The 19,323-nt window shown below is 44.4% G+C and overlaps 1 pseudogene; it reads right to left on the bottom strand.

Annotated features, from left to right (window-relative positions):
* Positions 1 to 6,889: 6,889 nt before the first annotated feature.
* LOC147342106 (pregnancy-associated glycoprotein 1-like) lies at positions 6,890 to 16,332 on the bottom strand (annotated as a pseudogene).
* Positions 16,333 to 19,323: the final 2,991 nt, after the last annotated feature.

Here is a 19,323-nt window from a genome sequence, read left to right as displayed (position 1 = left end):
ATGAAAGCAGTGACAGACTTTATTTCCCTGGACTCCAAAATCACTGCAGATAGTGACTGCAGCTGTGGGGGAAAAAAAAGACACTTGGTCCTTGGAAGAAAAGCTATGAAAAACCTTGACAGCATACTAAAAATCAGAGACATTACTTTACCAACAAAGGTCTGTATCGTCAAACCTATGGTTTTTCCAGAAGTCATGAGTGGATATGAGAGTTGGACCATAAAGAAAGTTCAGCACCAAAGAATTTATGCTTTTGAACTATGGTGTTGGACAAGATTCTTGAGAGTCCCTCGGATTGCAATGGAGATCCAATCAGTCCATCCTAAATGAAATCAGTCCTGAATATTCATTGGAAGGACTGATGCTGAAGCTTAACCTCCATTACTTTGGTCAATTGATGGGTAGAACTAACTCGTTATAAAAGACCCCGATGCTAGGAAAGATTAAAGGCAGGAGGCAAAGGGGAAAACAGAAGACAAAATTGTTGGGTGGCATCATCAACTTGATGAACATGAGTTTGAGCAAGCTCTGGGAGTTGGTGATGGACAAGGAAGCCTGGCATGCTGCACCCCATGATATAGCAAAGAGTGGGCATGACTGAGAGACTGAACTGAACTGATGTACAGAGGACAGTCAAGGAGGAGGGAAAAGTCTTTAAGGAAGGAGGAAGGAACAATTCCTGGATAGCTGACAATTTTGGGTCAGCAGGTCATTTCAAGCTGTAGAAGCTCTAGGGAAACAATTCTATGCCAGGTGGAGAGAATGGTAAGAGAAAGGCAGGGCGGCAGTGCTGGGATTTCCCAGAGGACAAGATCCTTGTTCTACTAAACTTTATCAATGCTCAATATTGTTAGGTGTTTGGAAAAAAGAGTTTTGTTTTGGAAGTGGTAGAGCAATATTCAATGGAAGGACTGATGCTGAAGATGAAGCTCCAACACTTAGGCCATCTAATGTGAAGATCCAGCTCATTGGAAGAGACCCTGATGCTGGGAAAGATTGTAGGCAGAAGGAGAGGGAATAAAAGAATGAGATTATGAGATGGCATCACCAACTCAAAGGACATGACTTTGAAGAAACTCCACGAAATAGTGAAAGACAGGGAAGCCTCCTTTGTTGCCAAACATGTAATCACAAGGAGTCAGACATGACTTAGCAACTGAACAATACCAATGAAGACACAGAGACCACTGAAGGCTCTGGTCCTGGTTGGAGTGGAGAAAGATTTAGGTGGAAGGGGAGGCTTCCCATCCTCTGGTGCAGGTCCTTGAATCCAAGGCAAGGAGCACAAGATTTTGAATCTGTTACCAAACATTGTTTTCTAAAAAAAAAACAAAAAAAACTGTTTTCAGCAGGAGAGAGAGCTTTGACTGAGTTTGTCCTCTAGATTTTACTGAGGGATTTAAAAGGGATTGGGGTCGGGCTGAGACTGCAAAAACCAGGTGACCAGCTGCTGGAGGGCGAGGCTTGTGGTAGATATTTTGCACTAGGTGGAAAATAAATTCAGAAAAAGTGTCCCTTCTGGCATGTACATGCCAATGTATCACTTTATTTCAGCAGATCACTTTAATGTTGTTTTGGGGCAAGCTAGAAATGTAGGATGAGTGGTTTGCTTTTCTCCATTCCTGTTGGTATTTAGATGATTAAATGTCTGGTTACTTCATTGCATAGTTGGAATCATGCTTGGGAAAGAAAACTAGATCAACTCCACACATGTTTTGTCTTTAAACAGCAATCATAGGAAGGTTTCTAAGGCAATGGTAGGTAATTTAAACATGAGGGGATAAATGGGTGAGAGGGTAACAGGCAGGAAGGCCAGGGGTCTCCAAAGGGAGGAAATAGCCTGCAAGTGTCAGACATTTTTATCTCTCTTAAGCAGCAGGAGGAAACAAACTAGCGATATTTTTTCCTTCTCTGCTGCTGCTGCTAAGTTGCCTCAGTCGTGTCCGACTCTGTGCAACCCCATAGATGGCAGCCCACCAGGCTTCCCCGTCCCTGGGATTCTCCAGGCAAGAACACTGGAGTGGGTGGTTTCTCTTAAAATACTGTGTTGCCATAATGACACCTGGTATCACCTGAAGTTAACTATTCTCAAACCTAGAGATAACCAATGCCTTTTTCTTATGGAAATGTTTGTCTTAAGCTATGCTAACATACTATACATTTATCCCAAACTCTGTCTTCAAGTTGGTTCCGCCTTTTGGCTCAGAACCTACTTGACAAACTAGTATGTTACACTCAGATATTGTTCCTCTAATCTATGTAAATGAAACTATTTGTATGGTGATCTGCCCTTCTTCAAGATTCAAGTTAATCATTTTATGGCCCAAGATGAACCATTTGGTGCCAAGTTATCACAGAATGCATCTTATGGGTGAGGGGCCTGGTGCCATTCAGTTTTAAGACATTCCTTTCTGTCATTAACAGGCTGCTAGTGACTATATAACATCCAGCTGAAGACTAGCAGGGGGGCACTCTTTCTGCCCCTTCAGAAGCTTTCTCTATCTCCTTTATACTTTAATAAAACTTTATTACACAAAAGCTCTGAGTGATCAAGCCTCGTCTCTGGCCCTGGATTGAATTCTTCTCCTTCGGGGCCAAGAATCCTGGCGTCGTGATTCAACAACAACCTTTCATGGGGACAGTTTCATTTAACAGGCTGAGACTGGACTGTACCGGTTGCCATAGTTGTTGCTATGACAAGAAGCCATCACAGCTAGTTGTTGCTATGCTGGAGATGTGGGAAACTGAAAAGAGACCAAAAGCCTTACAACTCTCCTTACAGAGTGATTTCAGACTAGAAGCAGTTAACAAAGAAAGGTTGACTGGTAAGGCTGAGGATGGGAGTAATCTGAGCCAGTAATCATTAGCTCTGTGGGAGCATCAGCTCAGTCAGAGTTATGTGTCATGCTTCAGAGAGAGATGTCATTTGGCTTGAATCAATAGTTAGCCTTGGGGATGGCAGCCATAACCTCTAAACAGAAGATTTCCTTCTCCCCAGGTGGCAGAATAATTCATATTTGTTCCAGACTCAGGAACCCAGAAAGCCCTCTTGGGGCTACTTGCTCTTTGCAGGCACACACGCAATCTAGAAGGTGGAACTATCATCATGGTGCCCATTTTCCAGATGAGAAAACTGAGGTTAAGTGACTTGATCAAGCTCACACAGCTAAGTACGTGAAAGGCCAAGCACAAACCCAGGGTAACAGTCCTCAAATTGTGTGTTTTTGCTCCACACCCACTGGGAGTGGTGGGTGGTCATCTGGCACCAATGCTTAGGCAGAAGCAAGCAGTATTCAGGCTTAAATTGAAGTAACTAAGGAAAACCACTAGACCATTAAGCTATGACCTAAATCAAATCCCTTATGATTTTATAGTGGAGATTAAAAGTAGATTCAAGGGATTAGGTCTGGTAGCCTGAAGAACTAGGATGGAGGTTTGTTACATTGCACGGGAGGTGGTCACCAAAACCATCCCCAGGAAAACAATGTGAGAAGGAAAAGGGGTTGCCTGAGGAGGCTTAAAAACAGGTGAGAAAATAAGAGAAGTGAAAGGCAAAGGAGAAAGGGAAAGATATACTCAGTGGCATGCAGACTTCCAGAGAACAGCAAGGAGAGATAAGAAAGTCTTCGTTAAGTGCACACTGCAAGAATTAGAGGAAAATAATAGAATTGTAAAGATTATAAATCACTTCAGGAAAATTGGAGCTACCAGAGGAACACTTCATGCAAAGATGGGCACAATAAAGGGCAGAAAAGTCAAAGACCTAACAGAAGCAGATGAGATTAAGAAGAGGTAGCAAGAATGCACAGAAGAACTGTACAAAAATAGTCATAATGACTGGGATAGGGATGATGCTTGGGTCACTCATGTAAAGCCATATATCCTGGAGTATGAAGTCAGTGGGCCTTAGGAAGCATCACTACAAACAATGTTAGGAGAGCTGATGGAATTCCAGCTGAGCTGTTTAAAAATCCTAAAGAATGAGGCTGTAAAAGTGCTGCATTCAAAATGTCAGCAAATTTGGAAAATTCAGCAGTGTCCACAGTAACATGTATAATATCATATATGAAATGAGTCACCAGTCCAGGTTCGATGCATGATATGGGATGCTTGGGGCTGCTGCACTGGGATGACCCAGAGGGATGGTACGGGGAGGGAGGAGGGAGGAGGGTTCAGGATGGGGAACACGCGTATACCTGTGGCGGATTCATGTTGATATATGGCAAAACCAATACAATATTGTAAAGTTAAAAAATTAAATTAAATTAAAAAAAAAAAGAAAGGCAATTCCAAAGAATGTTCAACCTATCATGCAATTGCACCCATCTCACTTGCTAACCAGGTAATGCTCAAAACCCTTCAAGTTAAGCTTCAATGCTACATGAACTGAGAACTTTGAGATGTACAAACTGGTTTGAGGAACCAGAGATAAAATTTCTTTTTTTTTTTTTTTTGGCAGTTCTATTTTTATTTTTTTTAATTTTATTTTATTTTTAAGCTTTACATAATTGTATTAGTTTTGCCAAATACCAGAATGAATCCGCCACAGGTATACATGCGTTCCCCATCCTGAACCCTCCTCCCTCCTCCCTCCCCATACCATCCCTCTGGGTCATCCCAGTGCACTAGCCCCAAGCATCCAGTATCGTGCAATCAACCTGGACTGGCAACTTGTTTCTTACATGATATTTTACATGTTTCAATGTCATTCTCCCAAATTTTCCCACCCTCTCCCTCTCCCACAGAGTCCATAAGACTGTTCTATACATCAGTGTCTCTTTTGCTGTCTCGTACACCGGGTTATTGTTACCATCTTTCTAAATTCCATATACATGCGTTAGTATACTGTATTGATGTTTTTCCTTCTGGCTTACTTCACTCTGTATAATAGGCAACATCCATTGGATCATAGAGAAAGCAAGGGAATCCCAGAAAACATTTCCATCTGCTTCACTGACTATGCTAAAGCCTTTCACTGTGTGGACCACAACAAACTGTGGAAAATTCTTAAGGAAATGGGAGTACCAGATCACCTTACCTGTCTCCTGAAAAGTCTGTATGTAGGTCAAAATGCGGCAGTTAGAATCATATACAGAAAAACTGAAAGATTTAAAAGTGGGAAAGAAGTGTGACAACGTGTACATTGTCACTCTGGTTACTTAACTTCTATATAGGATACACCATTCGATATGCAGGACTGCATAAATCCCAAGCTGGAATGAAGATTGCTGGGAGAAATATCAACATTCACAGATCTGAAGATGACACTGCCCTAGTGGCAGAGAGCAAAGAACTAAAGAGCCTCTTCATGAGGAGAGGAGATGCAAAAACTGGTTAAAACTCAACATTCAAAAAAACTATTCACAAAAATATACTCAACATTCAGGGCATCTGGTCCCACCACATCATGGCATATAGATGAGGGAAAAGTGGAAACAGTGGCAGATTTTATTTTCTTGGGCTCCAAAACAACTGTGGACCTTGGCTGCAGCCACAAAATTAAAACACACTTGCTCCTTGGAAGGAAGAAAAGCTATGAAAAACCTGCACTGTGTATTAAAAAGCAGAGACTCACTTTGCTACAGAGGTCTGCAGTGTCAAAGCCATGATTTTCCAGTAATCATGTACAGATGTGAGATCTGGACCATAAGAAACAGTGAATGCCAAAGAATTGAGCTTTTGAACTGTGGTGCTTGAGAAGATTCTTGAGAGTCCCTTATACAACAAGGAGATCAAACCAGTCAATTTGAAAGGAAATCAACCTGTGACCCCTGCTGGCTCAGCTGAGGCATCTACTAAGGGCCTCCAGGAGGAAAGAACGGATGCTTCCACTGAAAAAGTGCCTAACCATGGCAGCTCCAAGCAAATAGTTTATAGCTCCACCCCTGAAAGAAGCTCAGAAATGCTGAAGGCTCTGTGTTCCCTGGGTCCCCTGATGCATGAATTGCATTCTCCCCAGCAGCATTGCAGGCAAGGAAGGGGCATTCTGGGCCCTGGAGGAGGGGGATGGCTCAGGGATCCACTGGGGCCACCACTTACCAAGTAGGACTGGAAAGGACAGACCAGGCATATGTGGCAGAGAGCTGGTGACTGGGTGTGGGACAAAAGGGAACCAGCTCTGCATGAAGTACCTCACCCAAAATCCCCTGGAGGACATGCCCAGTGATAAGAATATCTGAGATGGGACAAAGAGGGTCTATTTAATTATCCCTTATAATTCCTCTGAATGAGGAGGTGGTTGAGTTGGTGGGTCATCACAAGTTCTTCCATGGCCTAGACCACCTGCTAGTCGCTATCCTTGGGTCTGCCTCTCCCCAGCTTCAGTCATGTAGTTTTGGAGGAAATTGACTATCATGTCCTGAGGGGTCAGGGCCAAAGACCATGTAAAGCCGGTCATAATACCACATTTTCCTGCCAGGATGGCTGATCTAAGGCTGTACATGTGATCTGAGGTGGGTCATTCAGAGAACACCCTTGAACTCTGATGTCTGCAATCTTCTTTCCTTACTAGGTGATGCCTTCGGGATTTAAAACCCTAGGGCAGGTAGCTCGAATTCCCTCACTAGGTGTAGAAGCCTTAAAGAAGAAAGTTGACAGGCTAAGACCATCAAAGAAGAGTAAAGGAAAAGAGTGAGGGTGAGAGAGAATTGATGACTTCTGATTTCTTGGGTCCAGTCACTGAGATCTTTGTATTTGCTCTGATTCTTGTGTCCTGGATTCCCAGAATCATTTCAATGAGTCTCCCTTTTCCTTAAAGCCAGTTGGAGTAGGGCTCCTCTCAATTTTGATTCAGACTTGGTTCTAGATCCTTCACTCCCTGACACAAACAGAGGCAACATTTATTTCAGTACCATTAAGAGTGAAACCCTTTATTCTTTACTGAGAATAGGGTGTACAGACCACCAAATACAGTTCACCAGCATCCTGGGCTGGAGTGCCCAAAGTGTGAGTGAGTGTGTGTTAGGAGAGGCCTTACTGATTCCTGAACCACTCCAAGCATTTACACTGCTTGTGCCAGGCCAATCCTGTCATTTCCTCAATCATAAACCAAGAAGTACTGCCTCAGGAAGACATCACCCAGGATCCAGGTCTCTGTAGATGGACTCAATTTGCTCTCTTTAAAGGCGGTATAGTAGTGGCCTCTAGAATCCTGGGGGAGTCAGAGACACACACCAGTCAGCATGAGCCCTTACCTGTGACTCACACAAATATCCAGACCCAGCTCAATTCTTTGTTTTATTTCCCTCTTTTGGTAAGCATCAAGGGGTTTTCTCAGCAGCAGGGGATATGAGAGTTTATCTAAAACCAAAGAGGGCCAAGACATGAGGTTGCCATGAGGAAGGGTGTGGGGGAGGGGAGGACTGGGAGTTGGGGAAACAGAGGAATGATAAACAACAAAGTCCTACTGTAGAGCATAAGGAACTATATTCAATATTCAGTGATAAACCACATGAAAAAGAATAAGAAGAAATATATAATTTTATATGTATAACTGAGTCACATTGCTCTGCAGCAGAACTTAATGCAACACTGAAGGCCAATGGCATCCCACTCCAGTACTCCTGCCTGGAAAATCCCATGGAGGGAGGAGCCTGGTAGGCTGCAGTCCATGGGGTTGCTAAGAGTTGGACACGACTGAGAGACTTCACTTTTCCTTTTCACTTTCACTTTTTACTTTCATGCATTGGAGAAGGAAATGGCAACCCACTCCAGTGTTCTTGCCTGGAGAATCCCGGGAAGGGGGAGCCTGGTGGGCTGCCGTCTATGGTGTCGCACAGAGTCGACCACTGTGAGACTTCGGACACGACTGAAGCGACTCAGCAGCAGCAGCAGCAGATTAGCCACACTTCAATATAATTATTTAGAAAAGAACAAGTGTGTCCATAGCTCTCCTCACTCCCTGTTTCTTTCCTTCTGACTCCTGCTCTGTTTTCTCTGCAGAGAATGCTGGTTTTCCTCCTGCATCCCCACAATCCATACTTTATTATCAAGCTCTATTTTGTATTGGAGTATAGCTGATTAACAATATTCTGAGTTTCAGGTGGATAGTAAAGGGGCTCAACTGTATGTATCCGGGTATCGTGGTCCCAAAGACACCCCTCCCATCCAAGCTGTCATATAACTGAGGGGAGTTCCCTGTGCTACAAAGAAACTCGTTGTTGGTTATCCATCTTAAATAGATCAGTGCCCACAACACGTTCTTGAAGACTTAACTCAGGAAATCTGAGAAGCCTCCTTCGGCCCACACTCACCCTCTTTGGCCACTCCAGGCTTGGGTGGGTAAGGTACTCTGGTTTCCCAGCCCCACCAGTCAGTCCGTAGCCCTCATCACCCCTAGTAAGTCCCCAGTGCCCCAGTGCAGAGCACCTTGAGATGCCATTTGCATGGAATCCAGTGCACTTTTGCCTGGAACCAAGCAACCCTCCATATGGCTCAATGAGTTTCTGGTTTTAGAATTCCTGAAATTCCCTCTCCTCCTCAAAGCCTTCTTTGAGCCCATCAGCCTGCTCTGAACTCTTGCAGGGAGCTGACATGAAGCCTCCACCCTACATGTGGGCTGAGCAGTCACTGAGCACCCTTTATTCACATTAGCATCCAACCTCCCCACAGTGGGGACAGGTACCCCAACTCACAAAGGAGGCACCTGGCCAGAGCAAGGGGAAGATGCAGCCGAGAACTAGGCTGACCATGTAATTTATCACTCAAACCAGGAAAGCTTTGAGAAGGGAAGGGAGACTGTGAACTTATGCTAGGACATCACACTGGGACTGTCCCCAGCCATTCTCCTTGTAATATGGCCTATGTCAGGGACTGCTGTGCTGAATTTCATGTTCATGCATCTCTGAATTCAGATTGAATTGAAGCTCTTTGAGGACTGAGGAACTTAGTATTCCCCTCTACCTGACTCCTACCATGCCATATGGTATGGTATCTCCACATTTATATCAGGAAGATCAGTGTCCCACACAGCCCTTTACTTTCAAGTGATTGGTTTTGTGGGAGGCACCGGCCCAGCCACAGGGCTCAGCAGCATCTGCAATGGTGTGACATGGCCTCCAGAGGGCGCACTCCTTCCAGCAGTAGCCCAAGGGTTCCTACAAGCTCCAGTTTGAGAACCAACCCTCAATATTGTCCCCTCACCTTGAGGATGTAGGCTCGAGCTGGCACTGGGTAGTTGACGCCGTTGATGGTGAAGATAATAGAGGGAAGGGTATTGACCACAGAACAATAAACTTAGTGCAGTTAGAGAGAGAGGGTGAGAGATTGGCCCTGGAGTTCCTTGTTGTGTTTGGAGACTGGAAGTAACCCTGGGGCATGACCCTTCACCTTGGAACCCCATAGCCTGGCGCCGATGAGCTTCTTTATGTTATTGACCAGTCTTCCTGAGGCTTCGATATGTCATGTCCCAGTATCCACAAGGGCCTCACAGCTGTCAGAAAAAGCAATAACCTTTCTTTTCATGGAGATGCTGAGAGACAATGGAAGAAAGAGGGCATCAAGGTCACTCAGATTCTCCCCAGAATTTCCCCCTTCCTGACTGTCTCCTAAACAGCCCTTCGTCTCTTGCCCTCTTTTCCTTTGCTCTCGACACAGTACCTTTCTTGACATCCTCAAATGCAGTACTTGAATGCACCAGGATATTTTGTACCTTGACACAAGCTGGTCTTCCTTCCTAGAAGACTCCACTCCACTTTGACTAGCAAATTTCTTCTCATCTTCCATATTCCACCTTAATTGTATTGTTTTCGGGAAGTCTTTTCCCCAGTGTTTATCATTCTCCTGTCTTGGTCTCTCTCTGTAGACCCTTCCTCATGTCTGCTGCTGTTGCTCCTGCTGACTCACTTCAGTCGTGTCTGACTCTCGGAGAACTCATAGAGGGCAGCCCACCAGGCTCCGCCATCACTGGGATTTTCCAGGCAAGAGTACTGGACTGGGTTGCCATTGCCTTCTCCTCATGTCTAGCATGTACCAAAGTCACAATTCACTTCTGGGCGAGTCACTTCATGTACATCTGCCTTCTTAAATGTGAGGGTGAGTTTTAATCTCCTTGCATCCCTAAAGTGTCTGGCACACAGTGAATGCTCAATGCTTGTCTGTTCAATGAGTGAACAAAGACTGAGAAATCAATAAGAAACATCCAGAGAGCTGTATGTGATGGGGAATAATGGGTTGCACACAGAGTGAAGATGGAGATTTGCAGGGACAGCAGATTCTCTTGGTAGGAGAGAGGGGTTCCTCTGGGAGAGGGTATCTCCCAGCACTGCTCCTACAACCAGCTCAGACCCTGAGACCCTGGCCAGGAAATACATGACTAGCCCACAGAAACACCAAAGGACAGGTCAGCTTTTGTCTGAGGGTATCACACAGAATCCTATCAATTATGCCTCTTGTCCTCAGGTCACTCCTGGATCCCACCTTCCTGATTCTCTGTTATAGCCCCTGTCCCACTGTGTGCCCAAGAACATGGAATGTCTGTTTTATTAGTTGCTTTCACGTCTTAAGACTGCAGCCAACCTCTCTCTGCTGCTGGGTAGTTGCTCCCTAAGAAGACCAGTTTTCCCCATTTTCTCACTGTCCCTGTTTTTAAAATGACATTTATCTGTACTGAGAACTTCCTATGTCCTAGGTAGCCCTGGACAGTTGGTCATCTTATCATAACTCTGTTCATGCTGGAGAAATTCTCCCTGATCCTCTGTTCACCACACTCTAGAGTCCTCTAACCATGCTCCACGCCTCACAGGGCAGTGGGTGTAGCCCTCTCCCAGCTGCACAGACCTCTTGGACCCTTTTAGGACCATGGTCAGAGCCTTTCTCAGAAGGCCTGGGTATTATGAACCCATGGGTTGTTTGTGTATTTATGGGCTTGTGTGTGTTTGTATGTGTGCTTGTATGTGTCTCTGTGAGTGCTTGTGTGTCTCTGACTAGCTATGCATGTTCTTATGTGTCTCTGTGAAGGTTTAGATGTGTCTGCTTGTGTGTTTCCATGTGTCTGTGTGTCTGTCTGTGTCATTGTGGGTGGTGTATATGTCTGTGTGACTGTATGTTTAAGAATGTATTTGTGTGTGTCTGCCTGTGTCCATGTACAGTAGTGGGAACACCACTTAGGCTGACCCTTAGAGGGAGAGGCTTACCGGTCCATGTGTACACCCCACTACCTGCTTCAATCAATGGTACCCAGTTGAGCTCTCCCTCATAGTAGCGGTGGTCCACCCCACCAAACCACCACACTGCCCTCCCGCTTGTCTCTGAAGAGAAGAGAGGCTGGGATCCTTGGAGGACAGTAACAACAACACAGTCTGAGAGCTGTGCTGGTCCACCCATCAAGGCCCTAATAAGGTCCCCATGTACAAATGCAGAAATAGTGTCTAGGAGTGATTGAGATCCAGACTGAGGTCTGTTACTGGCTAATGAGTGGCACAGAGGAGGTAAGAAGTTAAATCACTTGGCTGGGCTCCATCCACTATGTCTTCTGAAGATGCCCTGGATCTCCTGTGACCTGAGTGCTCAGACACTCTCAGAGGACAGGGTGCTGAAGTGTTTTGGCCTTCCCCTTGTCTACCTTGTCATTTTTCAGGAAAATCAAGGCCTGGGAGTTCTAAGGGTGTGGGTCCAGGTCACCCAGAGTTGGCTCCGCTGGCCTGTGAGCTCTACTGTCCAGAGGGTCCCACACTCAGAAGGGACCCCAGCTCCGCTCTCCCTGTCTTGAAATGCCTAATATTTCTTGAACAAGGGGTCCCACACTTTTGTGTCCCACACTTTCATTTCTCACTGGCTCCACAAATTGTGTAGCTGGTCCTGGGCTCCCAGTGAAATGTTAATGAGGAGGGAAAGATATCCCCCATCCTTCTCTTTCCTTCCTTATCAAATTCATAAGCAAATCCTAATGCCTTTTCCTTCAACTTGTTTCCTGTTGCCTTCCATTAGCCTTCCTCCTCACACACCCCCAGAGACCAATTTACTGATCTTGAGCCCAGGAGTAGGGTTGTGTTCCAATAATATTTTATTTATAAAAGCCAGTAGTGATGCCAGGTAGGGCCCGGGGGCCATAGTTATCCTGGGTTAGATTTTATCTTAGGATACTTCTTTAGCAAGTGTTCTATAATTTTCATGCAACTGAAAGCAACTTACAGCTTATTTGGATAAACTGATTGTCCATCTCAGACTTACTTGCTCAAGTAGAAGGCAAAAACAGGCTCAGAAATGGCACCTTGATTCTTCAGCTTGCCAAAGATGGGGATGGCTCCAGAGAAGGATATGTTGGGGTAGTTCAAGCCGAAGACACCATCATAAGTTCTGCCTTCAAACCCATATTCCGCCACGCTTAGACAGAACGGCTGGTTAGTACTTACAAGGTCCCCAATCTGTGGGAGAGAAGAGTGATCCCACTTACAGATATGTGAAGTGGGGCTAGGACTGGCCTGGGATGCATTGCCGTTAGATCCTCAGAGAAGAATTGAGGCTGGGCTCTATCTTTGGTGACCCACAGATGGTTAGACGAAGCTGGGAGGGGAATCTGGGTTTCACTTGAGAGAGGCTGTGAATTTTAAAACATCTGACCCTCTGAAAAACACCATCTGAGTGAGTCAAATTGGCCTTGTGGCTTCTGTACAGGTGCGGCAACCAAGAGTCAGGCCAGGTCCCATTGGTGCCACCTTATGGACAAAATGAACGAGAACAAGATAGCCTTCTCTTTGGCATCACTGTGACCTAATGACAGGAATGGACTGCATTCTCTGTAATGTACTGTGGATTCTGCATCTGTCCAGGAAGACAGAAGCTGAAAACACAATCTTGCTTCCAGTGTCTATGAAATTACTGCCTGAGGAATTCACTTTTGGGGATACGTGTATATTTCTGTGAATGTGTACGAGAGAGAGGGGAACTACTCAGGCATTTTGGGGGAGGTGGGCCATAGGTTTATTAGACTCTCAAGGGTCGTCTAGAGTGAGAACTCATTTATCAGGCCCCTTGACCTCTCAGGCCCCCAGTTTAGCACTCTAGATACCTGAAGCCAATGACTGCCCCCAGGGTCCTCAGATCAGTTTTATCCTGTCCCCAAACATCCCACAGCAACTTCAGCCCTAAAAAGCCAGCCTAACTCCACATTTTACCACATGTGTGCCCTTAGCAAGGCCCTTGCGGTCTGTACTTCAGTTTCCTCATATGTCTCATGAGCTATTCAGAGTAACTGCTGTGTGGGGTTGTTGCAGGATTAAACTAGTTATCACCTGAAAGTGCTTGGAACAGTCTGTTAATATAAAAGTGGGTGCTTTTATCCCTTCTTCTCTCTCTCAGCAAAATGAACCTTGAACTGCTCATGGGCAGAGGAGCTGCAAGTCCACACCTCAAGCAAATCTCTGGGTTAGCTAATTTGTTTACTCCTGTGTCACCACAGGCACTGCCTCCCCAGAAACATATCCTATGGATATGATGGCCAATATATATGGGAATTAGGCTAGGAAGGGTCCTGCCAGATTGTCCTGCATCTGTTTTGCAAGCTGTGATCACTCCATAGCCAGTCTTGACTCAGCATTTGTTACACTGTTACCCAAACTGTGTCATAAGCAACAACTCCGTTCATTCTCCTAGATCCATAATTGATGGTGAAGGTCTTATGGGTAGGCCGGAAGGTGGAAGACTGAAGATGTCTGAACCTAATGTGTGTAGCTGCAGACACAAGAGATGAGTTTCATCAGGTGCCAAGGGTGGAAAATAGGGCAGCAGGGCAAGTGAAGGATGGTCCGGGTAGGGGGTGTCTGTACTCACAACAGGCTGGACTGGTGCAAAAGACAGGGGGCACCCACAAGTCAGATGAGGCTGTGTCAAAGATAACCTGGAATTCCTGAGGGGGTGTTCCAATGGTGATGTTACCCACATAGACCAACTACAGGGAGAAGAAGGGAGTGGGTTAGTACAGAACTGGCTATCCTCTATTCCCACACTGATGCCTCCCTCTGGGTGTCACATATCTCTTGAGATCACTTTCTAACCACTGTGCACCTCACAGAATTTGATCACAGACATATCTGCATTTGATATATTTTTCCTGTGCTACATTGTATGTAGGATATTGACTATATGACCAGGAGTTGAAGTGGTACCTCCTGCATGGGCAGCCCAGAGGCATAAGCACTGGGCCTCTAGGACCACTGGACACCCAAGGAGGTCTGGTGCCTTCATTTGAGAAGCTCTGTAATCTCTTCAAACCCAGCCTTAGCAGCCTCTTCTCCAGGTGTTCCTTCTTGATCAACCCCAGCCACTCCCTCTAAACTCAGACCACATCCAATCAACACCACACAGGTGATGCTTTCATTTGACATGTATTTACCCTTTGCCTACCTCTCAGGCTGGCATGGGCATTCTTGAAGACAAAATAAGCCCTTTGTCTAATCTCAAAACAGTGACCACAGTGATCGTTATGGCCATACATGGAATACAGATTCAGTAACTTTTTACTGCTGTCATTCTTGCATCTGTGGAAACTGAATTCCTCTGCCTGGGGATTCACAATTGCTTTGCAGTTGGTTCTACCTTTTGATCAGTGATGGCTGACTCTTCATCTGTAGCTGAGTGGCTCACGTAGTTCAGAAGGAACAATCGCCATCAAACTAATGACACATGCTTGACAGAGAAATGAATATGTACCTGCCACCTGGTAATTGCCAGGCCCAGTCACCAAGACCAACAGTTGAGGATGAGAGTGCCTTCTCCTCTGGGTGGGGTCCCTCTTTTCCACTGTCTCTGCCTCCTGCAGGAACCCCACCCTCAACATCCCACCTGGCACCTCCAAATGAGCCCCATGCCTGGCTAGAGAACAAGGGGGCACTGTGGAGCACCATCCTCCCAAAATACTCACATCCATAATGTTTCTCAGCGGGTAAATAGTTAGTTTTGAGCCACGAAAAGAAATCTGGGACCGTCTGTAAGGATGCTCCTTTAAGAAATCCTTCAGCATGTTTTTCCCACTGAGGGTTTTTCTCATGGTCTTCACTCTCCTTAGAGGTATTCTTTCACCGAGCATTTGACAAAGAAAACAAAGAAGATGCTACAATTAGCTGTCAGTGTTAAGGTATAACTGTCATTGTAATGGCCCTGTGTATTTTCTAATCATTTTTATGAGGTACATTATTATCAGAATTTTATACCTATACCATGGCAAAGACATAGATTTGAATACAGGTTCTTTTCTGCAATCTTGGATAAGCCATATGACCATGTGGTGTCTCAGTCTCCTCTTTGGTAAAATGGTGGAATGTAACAATACAAACCCTCCAAATAGAATATCTTGGGGATAAGAGAAGTGATGGATATAAGGTACCTGATAAATAGGAAGTCTCAACAATGACAGCCATTAACATTGCTGTTGCCATCCCATACTATCCTTCTCATAGAACCTCAAGGAAGGAGGTAGAAGGGGGACTCTTATTCTCTTTTACAAGGGAGCAATTTGAAATGCAAGAGGTTTCTGAGTTGGCTGTGGTCACACTGCTTGTCAGATATAAAACAGTGTATCATTCTCCAAGTTGTCAGAGAAGAGAGAGTTGAAAGAAGAATCCAAGATATAGGGAACAAGTAATGGAAATCCAGAGGCTTGAGAAGGAAGGACAAGTCAAATGAAAAATTAAAAGAAACAACAGAAAGAGAAATACACTCCCAGTGACTTCCAAAGAGATGGAGAGATAAATGACAGTGATACAGAGATGCAGACATAGGCATATACACACTGAGGTAGACAGGGAAAAAAGAGGACATGTTGAATAAAATGTAGAAAGTGCTATTCCACAGGACCACATCGACATCTGCATAGACTGTGCACTGAACAGTTCCAAGGAGTTGCATTTTCAATAGGTCATGACATGATTGGACCCCAAGATTTGTGCAACCATGCAAATCTACACCAAGACTTTGGGACCCACGGTTCCTATAGTAAGTTACTTATCAGTAAGTAAGAGTTGAACATTAAGACTCTTAGGGAAATATTCCATTCCCTTCTAAACCTGATGGGTGGAAGAATATCAGATGAAAAGAAAAGTCTGAGAAAAGAATATGATGTGACATACAGTCCCCATACTTACTTGACTATGCACTCTGAGAAGGCCACCAGCCCGAGGAGCACAAGCCACTTCATGCTTCTTTCCTGGCTCCAAGTACTCAGGGAAGTTTGGGTTCTTAGCATGTAGTGGTGACCAGGAGCCCCTAATTATATATGCTCTAAGCTACCCTAGTTTTCCCCTTTAGACCACCAAAAGATCTGGAAGAAAAAAAAAGCTCTTGATAAAATCGATAAAATCTTTACCTTCATCAGTGGCCTTGGTGAGTGGACTTTGCAGCTTTTCAGAATACAGAGAATTGAAACATAATCTCTTCCTTGAAGCTTGGTTGGAAAGTCAAACTGATCTGCATGGACATCTAATAAGATGGAGAATCTTGCCTACTTGGAGAAAAAATGGCTAAGAACATCATGAAAATGGATACTAGGGGCCATACTCTACACGTGTGGTTTCATGTCATCTTCCTAGCCACTTCATGAGATATTCATTGCTGTGTTCGCTGGAGAGGAGATTCCTAGGAGGATAAGTTGTCAAATGGCAAAGTGAAGACTTCAGGGACAGCCCAGGGAAATACACCTTGCCTTAGGTAGTGGGTCTAATGGCAGACATCAGGGGCCCCTATGATGCCAGTCTGCATCAAAAATATAGGGCAGAGCAGTACTTCAATTGCATGGTTTCAGTATTGGAAGAAATGTCATATGCATCCACAAGATATTTTATATCATCCAACAACTGTACAAGGAAGAAATGTGTGCTAGGTTCTGGGCTAAAGGCTTCAAAGTCAAAGTTGATCAAGACAAAAGTAGTCTTTATCTTAAGAGAGCTAGAAATCTAGTCTCACAAACTCATGGCCCCAAGAGGCAGGAGATATGATACTAAGACTAGGTGGCCATGTTGGAATCTGGGCAGCACAGGCCTTACCACTGGGAGCAGCCTTTCCTCCACTTCAGCGATGCTGGAAAGCAGGCCAGTTGGCCATGTTTTCAAGAGAATCAGAAGTTTGGATATTTGTGTACAATCTACTGATTTTAATGTTGGCAACTAATTCTTTTTTTCCCAAAAAGAAAGTGGGAACAAATCTCCACAGTGGTGTGCTGGTTTCAGCCTTCAGTCTCTGCAGTTTTTTGTTTCTGGCCTAGAGTTGGGAGTGCAGTGGGGACAGAGAGAAATTTAATTCATGTTGGTTGATTTTAAAAGAGACTGAATGCATACTAAACATGCTGACTCATTGGAAAAGACCCCGATATTAGGAAAGATTGAAGGCAAGAGGAGAAGTGGAAGACAGCAGATGAGATGGTTCGATACCATCACCAAGTCGAAGGACATGAGCTTGAGCAAGCTCCGGGAGTTGGTGATGGATAGCGAAGCCTAGCATGCTGCAGTCTATGGCGCTGCAAAGAGACGGACACAACTAAAGGGCTGAACTGAACTGAACAAATTGAAAACAAAGACTAATAAATCTAATTGCATCAAGTTGTTGACTAGTTACCTGTAACAATACACTGCTTAAGTGGCTTAAAAATTCAGACTTATGACTCTACATTCAGAGGGGAATATCTTCTGAAGAAAAACAAAAATACTGCCCATCAAAAACAAAACCAAAGAAAACCAAAAGAAAAAAAGGAAAGAAATGTGGCACTATATTCAACAAATTCAGTTCAGTTCAGTTGCTCAGTCATGTTCAACTCTTTGTGAGCCCATGAATGGCAGCACACAAGGCCTCCTTGTCCATCACCAACTCCCGGAGTCCACAAGTACTCATGTCCATTGACTTGGTGATGCCATCCAACCATCTCATCTTCTGTCATCCCCTTCTCCTCCTGCCCTCAATCTTTCCCAACATTAGGGAATTTTCTTTTTTTTTATTTTTTTAATATAAATTTATTTATTTTAATTGGAGGTTAATTACTTTACAATATTGTATTGGTTTTGCCATACATCAACATGTATCCGCCACAGGTATACACATGTTCCTCATCCTTACCCCCCCTCCCTCCTCCCTGTACCATATGGGTCAGCTCTTCACATCAGGTGGCCAAATTATTGGAGTTTCAGCTTCAGCATCAATCCTTCCAGTGAATATTCAGGACTGATTTCCTTTAGGATGGGCTGGTTGGATCTCCTTGTAGTCCAAGAGACACTTAAGAGTCTTCTCCAACACCACAGTTCAAAAGCATCAATTCTTCGGGGCTCAGCTTTCTTTAGAGTACAACTCTCACTTCCATACATGACCACTGGAAAAACAATAGCCTTGACTACACAGAACTTTTTTGACGTAGTAATGTCTCTGCTTTTCAATATGCTGTCTAGATTAGCCTCAACTTTCCTTCCAAGGTGTAAGTGTCATTTAATTTCATGTCTGCAATCACCATCTGCAGTGATTTTGCAGCCAAGAAAAATGAAGTCAACCACTGTCTCCACTGTTTCCCCATCTATTGGCTATGAAGTGATGGGACTGGATGCCATGATCTTAGTTTTCTAAACGTTGAGTTTTTTTTTTTTTTCTTTTTTTTTATTTTTAAACTTTACATAATTGTATTAGTTTTGCCAAATATTAAAATGAATCTGCCACAGGTATACATGTGTTCCCCATCCTGAACCCTCCTCCCTCCTCCCTCCCCATACCATCCCTCTGGGTCGTCCCAGTGCACTAGCCCCAAGCATCCAGTATCGTGTATCAAACCTGGACTGGCAACTCGTTTCTTACATGATATTTTACATGTTTCAATGTCATTCTCCCAAATCTTCCCACCCTCTCCCTCTCCCACAGAGTCCATAAGACTGTTCTATACATCAGTGTCTCTTTTGCTGTCTCGTACACCAGGTTATTGTTACCATCTTTCTAAATTCCATATACATGCGTTAGTATACTGTATTGATGTTTTTCCTTCTGGCTTACTTCACTCTGTATAATAGGCTCCAGTTTCATCCACCTCATTAGAACTGATTCAAATGTATTCTTTTTAATGGCTTAGTAATACTCCATTGTGTATATGTACCACAGCTTTCTTATCCATTCATCTGCTGATGGACATCTAGGTTGCTTCCATGTCCTGGCTATTATAAACAGTGCTGCGATGAACATTGGGGTACACGTGTCTCTTTCCCTTCTGGTTTCCTCAGTGTGTATGCCCAGCCTCATAAATGTTGAGCTTTAAGCCAACTTTTAACTCTGCACTTTGACCTTAATCAAGAAGTTCTTTACTCTTCTTCAATTTCTGCAGTAGGGTGGTGTCATTTGCATATCTGAGGTTATTGATAACTTCTCCCG

This window comes from Bos grunniens, chromosome 29, assembly GCF_055505025.1.
Source record: "Bos grunniens cultivar Pamir isolate PY7600 chromosome 29, Bosgru_T2T1.0, whole genome shotgun sequence".
Taxonomy (NCBI): Eukaryota; Metazoa; Chordata; class Mammalia; order Artiodactyla; family Bovidae; genus Bos; species Bos grunniens.
This window is presented reverse-complemented; position numbering and strand designations above follow the sequence as displayed.